Source organism: Mustelus asterias, chromosome 21, assembly GCF_964213995.1.
Source record: "Mustelus asterias chromosome 21, sMusAst1.hap1.1, whole genome shotgun sequence".
In the NCBI taxonomy this organism is placed as follows: domain Eukaryota; kingdom Metazoa; phylum Chordata; class Chondrichthyes; order Carcharhiniformes; family Triakidae; genus Mustelus; species Mustelus asterias.
Genome location: NC_135821.1, coordinates 49,219,745 through 49,228,005, shown reverse-complemented (window position 1 = coordinate 49,228,005; position 8,261 = coordinate 49,219,745).

Genomic DNA, 8,261 nt, shown 5'->3' with positions numbered 1-8,261 from the left:
AGGGAAAAACGTTCCCAACGCCGCCCTCATCCTGATGGCCACCTTTGTGTGCGGCTGCATCAAGCTGTGTGTAGATCCTCGGTACAGTAACAGCAAGTGCCACTATTTTTTGAGGTTCTACCTGTCCCAAGTGTTGCGGAGGATGGGTCTGGCCACATTGCCGCGGAACGCTCCAAGTAGTTGGACCGTACCGCAGCACCTGTCCTTCGTGGAGAAATTCTTCCGGAAACACACCTTTGACCACATGGCTATCAAGCAGTGGTCAGCACGTAATGTCCTTGAGGCCCTGAGAGAAAAGGAGATGGCAGATCCTGTCGGATGGTTCCCTGAGCGGACTGTCAATGTCATTTGGCAGAATGCCTCATCACCAGAACTCACAAACAAGCACCAAGACCTGGCTTGGCTGGTGGTGAGAAGGGCACTCCCCGTCAGATCCTTTATGCACGCCCGGGGTCTCAACCTCACCGCACGCTGCCCTCGAAGCGGCTGCGGGGCTGATGAGACGGTCGCACACCTCCTTGTGGAATGTGCCTTTGCAAAGAAGGTCTGGAACGAGATGCAGTGGTATTTGTCGCGGTTCGTCCTGGGCAGCTCGGTGACGCAGGACTCTGTGCTCTACGGGCTGTTTCCGGGGACGCACATCGAGACAAAAATCAACTGCTGCTGGAGGGTCATCAACTCGGTGAAGGACGCGCTTTGGTCCGCCCGAAACTTGCTGATCTTCCAGCTGAAAGAATTGTCCTCGACCGAGTGTTGCAGACTGGCACATTCCAAGGTCCAGGACTACATGCTCAGGGACGCGCTCAAGCTTGGGGCAGCCGCCGCCAAGGCACAATGGGGAAAGGCCACCGTGTAAAGCGTCTCAACCGAGGCAGACCGAGGGCCGGGTAACTGCAGAATACCCTCGGCCTGCGTAACTGTGTGCCAACCTGAAAAATAACGGCACACAGTAAACTCTGACACATGTATATAGTTTTAAGAAATGAAATGTAACGGAATGTAATGTTTTTGTAAATGAGCACGGTATTGTACTGTAAAAATGATTCTTTTTTGCACTGTTTATGACTTTTGGATCTGTAATTTTGCAATGTTTTATCGGAGAGTTTTTTTTTTGTGAATAAAGTATATTTTTGAAATTAAAAAAAAAAATCACAAAAAGTCACCATTAGGGCCAGCGGGTAAACGGACAGTTATCTCACCCACGACCTCATTAATTGCAACTCTGGGATGATTCTGCCTTTGGTTTCCAATCTCTGTTTGGGTTTAAGGTTCCCTGGAGGCTGGGAGGATCAGTCTCCCTACTCCGTTTGAGTGTGTCTCAAAAAATTCAAGCTTTGGAAAGACAAACCCATCACACCAAAAATTTCAATCTGTGACGATTATCTCCTCTTTACGGTTCGCTCGCCTCCTCTTCCCTCCCAATTGCTCCCTTCTTAACGTTGGTTCTTCACCTGCCACAAGAGGGGCAAAAAGCTGTCACTGGAGGTAATTTTCCCTGTGTCCATTAGAAACAGTAATGCTGTTAGCAGCAAACATGACTAAACACCAATGCTGCCATCATTCCCTCAGATCATACTGAGGTTTACCATTGAAAGGAGCGGATACGCAATGGGCCCTATTTTACCATTTTCATTCTAACTGCTGGGCGCACATGAAACTGGGAGTGTTTCAGATCCGACTTTTAGACACATTCTCAGGTGCCCCCATACGCACTCTGCCTGAAAAAATATCGGCGATTCCGAATCGCACTGCAGAAGCCTGTGGGCGGGGCTGAACATGCCCAAAGTTCTGCAGCTCCGATCGGCGCCTCCAACTGCGCATGCGCAGAAAAACAGAAGATAGAATGTGGCTCCTCTGCCACACCGTTCCCAGGACGGATAATGCCTCCCCCTGTACCCCACAAATATTGGCCCACCCCCACAACACTACTGACCCCCTTATCCCCCACCCCCTCCGCCACCCAGACCGATCGCATCCCCCTCACTGATCACAGGCAGAGTGGCAGGGGGCCCACCCCTTCTCCCCCCACACCGATCTCAAGCAGAGAGCTGTCAGACGCTTGGCACTTATCTCCTCATGAGCTGGAGCGCCCGAATTGGACTTTTGTAGAGCATGTCTGTTTTTAGATGGGCGAACGGGGTGGTAAAGGGGGAAGTGCCGGTAAGGTTGAGTGTGGAGCCCATTAATTTAAATGCAAGCAAATGCAAATCGGGCGCGGTTCCGATCGCGGCCATTTTCAGGCCTTGATAAAGGGGAAACTGGCGCGGAGGCAGACGCGGATCACACTAGTCGTCTTGCTCCTGACTTTACCAAGTTTTCGCGCCCAAAAATGGGCGCAACTTGATGGTACATAAGAAATAGGCACAGGAGTAGGCCATCTAGCCCCTCAAGCCTGCTCTGCCATTCAATAAGATCATGGCTGATCTGATAGTGGGTTCAGTTCCACTTACCCGCCCGCTCCCCATAACCCTTAATTCCCTTAATGGTTAAAAATCTATCTATCCGTGACTTAAATACATTTAACGAAGTAGCCTCTACTGCTTCAATGGGCAGAGAATTCCAAAGATTCACTATCCTCTGGGAGAAGAAGTTCCTCCTCAACTCTGTTCTAAATTGACTTCCCCGTATTTTGAGGCTATGCCCCCTAGTTCTTGTTTCCATTGTAAGTGGAAATAACCTCGCTGCTTCTACCCTGTCTAGACCCTTCATTATCTTATATGTCTCTATAAGATCTCCCCTCAACCTTCTAAACTCCAATGAGTACAGGCCCAATCTACTCAATCTCTCCTCATAAGCTAACCCCCTCATCTCCGGAATCAACCTGGTGAACCTTCTCTGTATCCCCTTCAAAGCTAATATATCCTTTCTTAAATAAGGGGACCAACATTGTACACAGTACTCTAGGTGCGGCCTCACCAGTACCCTGTACAGTTGCAGCATGACCTCCCTGCCTTTATACTCCATCCCCTTCGCGATAAAGGCCAACATTCAATTTGCCTTCTTGATTACCTGCTGCACCTGCAAACTGAGTTTTTGTGATTCATGCACAAGGACCCCCAGGTCCCTCTGCACAGTAGCATGTTGTAATTTTTCACCGTTTAAATAATAGTCCATTTTACTATTATTCCTTCCAAAGTGGATAACCTCACACTTACCAACGTTATACTCCATCTTCCAGATCCTTGCCCACTCACAGCCTATCCAAATCTCTCTGCAGACTCTCTGTGTCCTCCACGCAATTTGCTTTCCCACTCATCTTTGTGTCATCCGCAAACTTTGTCACCCTATATTCAGTCCCCTCCTCCAGATCGTCTATGTATATGGTAAATAGTTGAGGCCCCAGCACCGATCCCTGCGGCACGCCACTAGTCACTGATTGCCAACTGGAAAAGCACCCATTTATTCATAGAAATCATAGAAACCCTAGAGTGCAGAAGGAGGCCATTCGGCCCATCGAGTCTGCACCGACCACAATCCCACCCAGGCCCTACCCCCACATATTTTACCCACTAATCCCTCTAACCTACACATCCCAGGACTCTAAGGGGCAATTTTTTTAACCTGGCCAATCAACCTAACCTGCACATCTTTGGACTGTGGGAGGAAACCGGAGCACCCGGAGGAAACCCACGCAGACACGAGGAGAATGTGCAAACTCCACACAGACAGTGACCCGAGCCAGGAATCGAACCCAGGACCCTGGAGCTGTGAAGCAGCAGTGCTAACCACTGTGCTACCGTGCCGCCCCTCGACTCTCTGCTTTCTGTTAGATAGCCAATCCTCAATTCACGCTATCACTTTACCACGGATATCACTTTACCCCCAACTCCGTGTACCTTTATCTTATGCATTATTTATGTATTATTATGCATTATTATTATTATGCATTTATGCATTATTTATCTTATCTCATTGATGGTAATATCGGGCCCAATGTTTTGGTAGATGTTATTTGATATTAATGTCTTTTCTTGTCCACTCAATTGTTACTAAGGCTCCAAGCCAATCTAACTTTGTTTCCTCATAAAAATTAGCCAGTGGGATTTCCTACTGAAATCTTTCGAGATTTGGAGGACACACAGAGAAGAGTTTGAGGGGCCGTTCGACAGATGAACCATAATTTGCCTCCAAGCTGCATATATGGGAGCATACTTATCACTCAAAGCCAGCTGTGTATTTTCGCATTGATGTTCTGTTCAAACTTCCTTCAAACAGTGGAAAAGATTCACAGTTAGAAATGAAGCAACCAGACACTCCACGGTTGTTTCTTCATGGGCACCTGTCCTTTGATACTCACCCATCCCTGCAATATAAATAAAGTGTGATTTGCACCCCAGGGAATGCCAGAACACATTTAAGGACTAAAGTTCTTTTGAATACATTTTTTCATGAGATGATAGGGCAGCACAATGGCACAGTGGTCAGCACTGCTGCCTCACAGCACCATGGACCTGGGTTCAATTCCAGCTTTGGGTGACTGTCTGTGTGGAGTTTGCACATTCTCCCATGTCTGCGTAGGTTTCCTCCTACAGTCCAAAGATATGCACGTTAGTTGGATTGACCATGCTAAATTGCCCCTTAGTGTCCCAAGATGGATTAGCCGTGATAAATCTGTGGGGTTACAGGGATAAAGCTGGGAAGAGGACCTGGGTAAGAAAAGTAAAGTAAAGTTTATTTATTGTCACAAGTAGGCTTACATTCCCACTGTGATGAAGATACTGTGAAAATCCTCGAGTCGCCACATTCCAGCGCCTGTTCGGGTACAGAGGGAGAATTTAGCATGGCCAATTCACCTAACCTGCACATCTTTGGACTGTGGGAGGAAACCGGAGCACCCGGAGAAAACCCACTCTGTCAGAGTGTTCGTGCAGACTCAATGGGCCGAAAGGCCTCCTTCTACACTGCAAGATTGTAACCTTAATGTGGGCGTCAGTGGCAAGGACAAAATCTATTGCTCATCCCAAAATTCCCTTGAGAACGTCTGCAAAGTGAAAAGACACAGGTGACCCAGTGTCTCCCCACCAGGGCTATCCTCCGCTGAAGTTGTGTAAAAGTAACATTTCTTCAGCACAGGAAAATGATGGCCACAAGAGGGAACCAATGTTCTAGTTGACAATCTAACTGACTACAAAAGCTTTTTTTCATATCCTTAGAATCATAGAATCCCTACAGTGCAGAAGGTGGCCATTTGGCCCATTGAGTCTGCACTGACAACAATCCCACCCAGGCCCTATCCCCATAACCCCACATATTTATCCTACTAATCTCCCTGACATCCCCCTAACACTAAGGAGCAATTTAGCATGGCCAATCAACCTAACCCACACATTTTTGGACTGTGGGAGGAAACCAGCGCACCCAGAGGAAACCCACGCAGACACGGGGAGAACATGCAGACTCTGCACAGTGACCCAAAGTCGGAATTGAACCTGGGTCCCTGGTGCTGTGAGGCAGCAGTGCTAACCACTGTGCCACCGTGCCGCCCCTTCAAGATCCTGCAGCAACTTTGCTCTCCATATGGTGGATTTTGTGTTCAGCGGTTGGTGGGTTCAAAGAAGACAAGTTATGTGGAGTTCCCTGAGCAGCAGACAAGGCCTGTTTGATGTGATTTCCTTAAAGCGTAGCTGACAATCATACAGAAATTCTGGAGCCAGGGACAGGTTGGATTGTGTGGGAAATCGTGGAAGTGATTCTTGATTGGACCACAACATTGTGTTGTGGGAAACCCTTTCAATGAATGCCCCAAGAACTCTGTGCCCCTCCAGAGAGAGAAATGTGATGTTCACATCGAGGTTAAAGGATACTAAGCAGAAGTGGCCAAAATCTTGGCAGCAGACTTTAGACTGCACTCTCATGCTTTCCCAAGGATGCATGGGAACACCACCACCTGCAAGTTCCCTTCCAAGTCACTCACCATCCTGACTTAGAAATATATCACGACTCCTTCACCATAGCAGGGTCTAAATCCTGAAACACCTCCCAAACAGCACTATGGATGTACCGACACCACATGGACTGCAGCAACTCAAGAAGGCAACTCACCATCACCTTCTCAAGGGCAATTAGGGATAAGCAATAAATATTGGCCTAGTCAGTGACACTCACATCCCATGAATGAATAAAAAATAGTTTTTGAGTGTGTGGCAAGCAGGTTTACCTGGATTGATTTGTGAAAGAAATACATAAATAGGTAGAATTCATACGTATTTAGGATAGTATGTTTTAGAATTGAGAAAGGGGACACATATTCAGGTATAGCCATTTTTACTCAGAGGTCTTAAAGCACATGCATGGCCAGCATGAGCTGATAGCTTTGGTTTCAACATGTGTCTGTGCCATGATAAAATTAAGACCCAGGGCCTTTCAAGTTCTCTTTACACTAAGGACAGATAAGAAAAAACTCTAAAGTAATTTTCAAAGGAACTTCAAAAGAGTTTATGGTGGTATTGTCTCTCCTTATCTATGATATAGAGATGCCGGCGTTGGACTGGGGTAAAGACAGTAAGAGTTTTAACAACACCAGGTTAAAGTCCAACAGGTTTATTTGGTAGCAAATGCCATTTGGCATTTGCTACCAAATAAACTTGTTGGACTTTAACCTGGTGTTGTTAAAACTCTTACTCTCCTTATCTATGCAGGAGATATTCTTAGATCTGTAGAAGGATCATAGAATCATACAATGCAGAAGGAGACCATTCAGCACATCGAGTCTGCACTGACCACAATCCCACTCAAGCCCCATCCCCATAACCCCACACATTTATCCTAGCTAGTCCCCATGACATTAAGCGGCAATTTTAGCATGGCCAATCCAGCTAACCCACACATCTTTGGACTGTGGGAGGAAACCCACGCAGACACAGGGAGAACGTGCACACTCCACACAGACAGTGACTCAAGCTGGGAATCGAACCCAGGTCCCTGGCGCTGTGAGGCAGCAGTGCTAACCACTGTGCCACCGTGTCACCTCATTTAGATCCAGAACTTTATCTATGTTTCTCTCCACAGATGCTGCCGGACCTGCTGAGTTTTTCCAGCACTTTCTGTTTTTATTCCAGATTTCCAGCATCCGCAGTATTATGCTTTTATTCTTAGATCTTACCTCAGCAAATTAGAAAAACAGACTTCAAAAAATGTATTCCTTTATTAAAAATTTAAAGTTGGCTCATTTATTAAGACTAGGCCAATGGGAACAGATATACATGGGTATAAAGTTTGAAGGCATCGGAGATCTAGAGGTGTTTATGCTCTGTCGAAAGCAAATGGAAAACTGAAACTGGATCGCATGACATATTTTCTTTGTAGTGATGCCATGCCACAATCCCTAAAAGGCACATTACAACATCCCCATTTCTTTTTAAAAGATACACCACCCCCCCTCAATTCCCAAAGAAGTATAACTATTTACAACACATGTTCATCTTTGGTTACTATTACAAAAGTGTATAGGACTGATGAATCTATGAGTTTCTAAAGCGTTTTGTAGGTGCACCCAGATCTTGTAACGGTAATGTTGTTTAGAGGTTGCCTCCATTGCTCGCAGTGATCTGTTGGATTATTATTCTTGGATGTTGCTCATGGTTGCACTTGGGATTTAGTTCTTGCTGCATTAGGACTGTGCAATGGTTGAGGAGATGGAATGGATCTGATTTGTTCTTGGTACTCCTTACTGTTGTAGCTTTGTGTGCAATAACTTCACAGGATGTTGATTCTGAAGAAATTAGTGTCTATGTGCATAAGTCATTAAAGGTGACAGGACAAGTTGACAGAGTGGCTAATAAAACAGACAGTGTTCAAGGCTTTATTAGCAGAGGCATAGTGCACAAGAGCAAGGAGGTTATGTTGAGCTTGCATCAGCTAGCTAGATCTCAGCTGGAGTACTGTGTACAGTGCTGGGCACCACATTTAAGAAGGATGTGAACGCATTGGTGAGAGTGCTAAAGAGGTTTACAAGAATGATTTCAGGGATGAGAAACTCGAATTATGAAGCTGGATTGGAGAGGTTGGGACTGTTTTCCTCAGAGAAGAGAAGCCTGAGAGGAGATTTGATAGAAGTATTCAAAATCATGAGGGACCTGAATATGATAGGTAGGAAGAAAGTGTTCCCATTGGCGGAAGGATCGAGAATCAGATTTAAGGTAATTGGTAAAAGAAGCAAAAGTGATAAGAGAGCAAGCCTGTTCGCACAGCGAGTCATCAGGGTCTGGAATGCACTGCCTGAGAGTGTGATAGAGGCAGGTTTAATCGAGGCATTAAGGTTG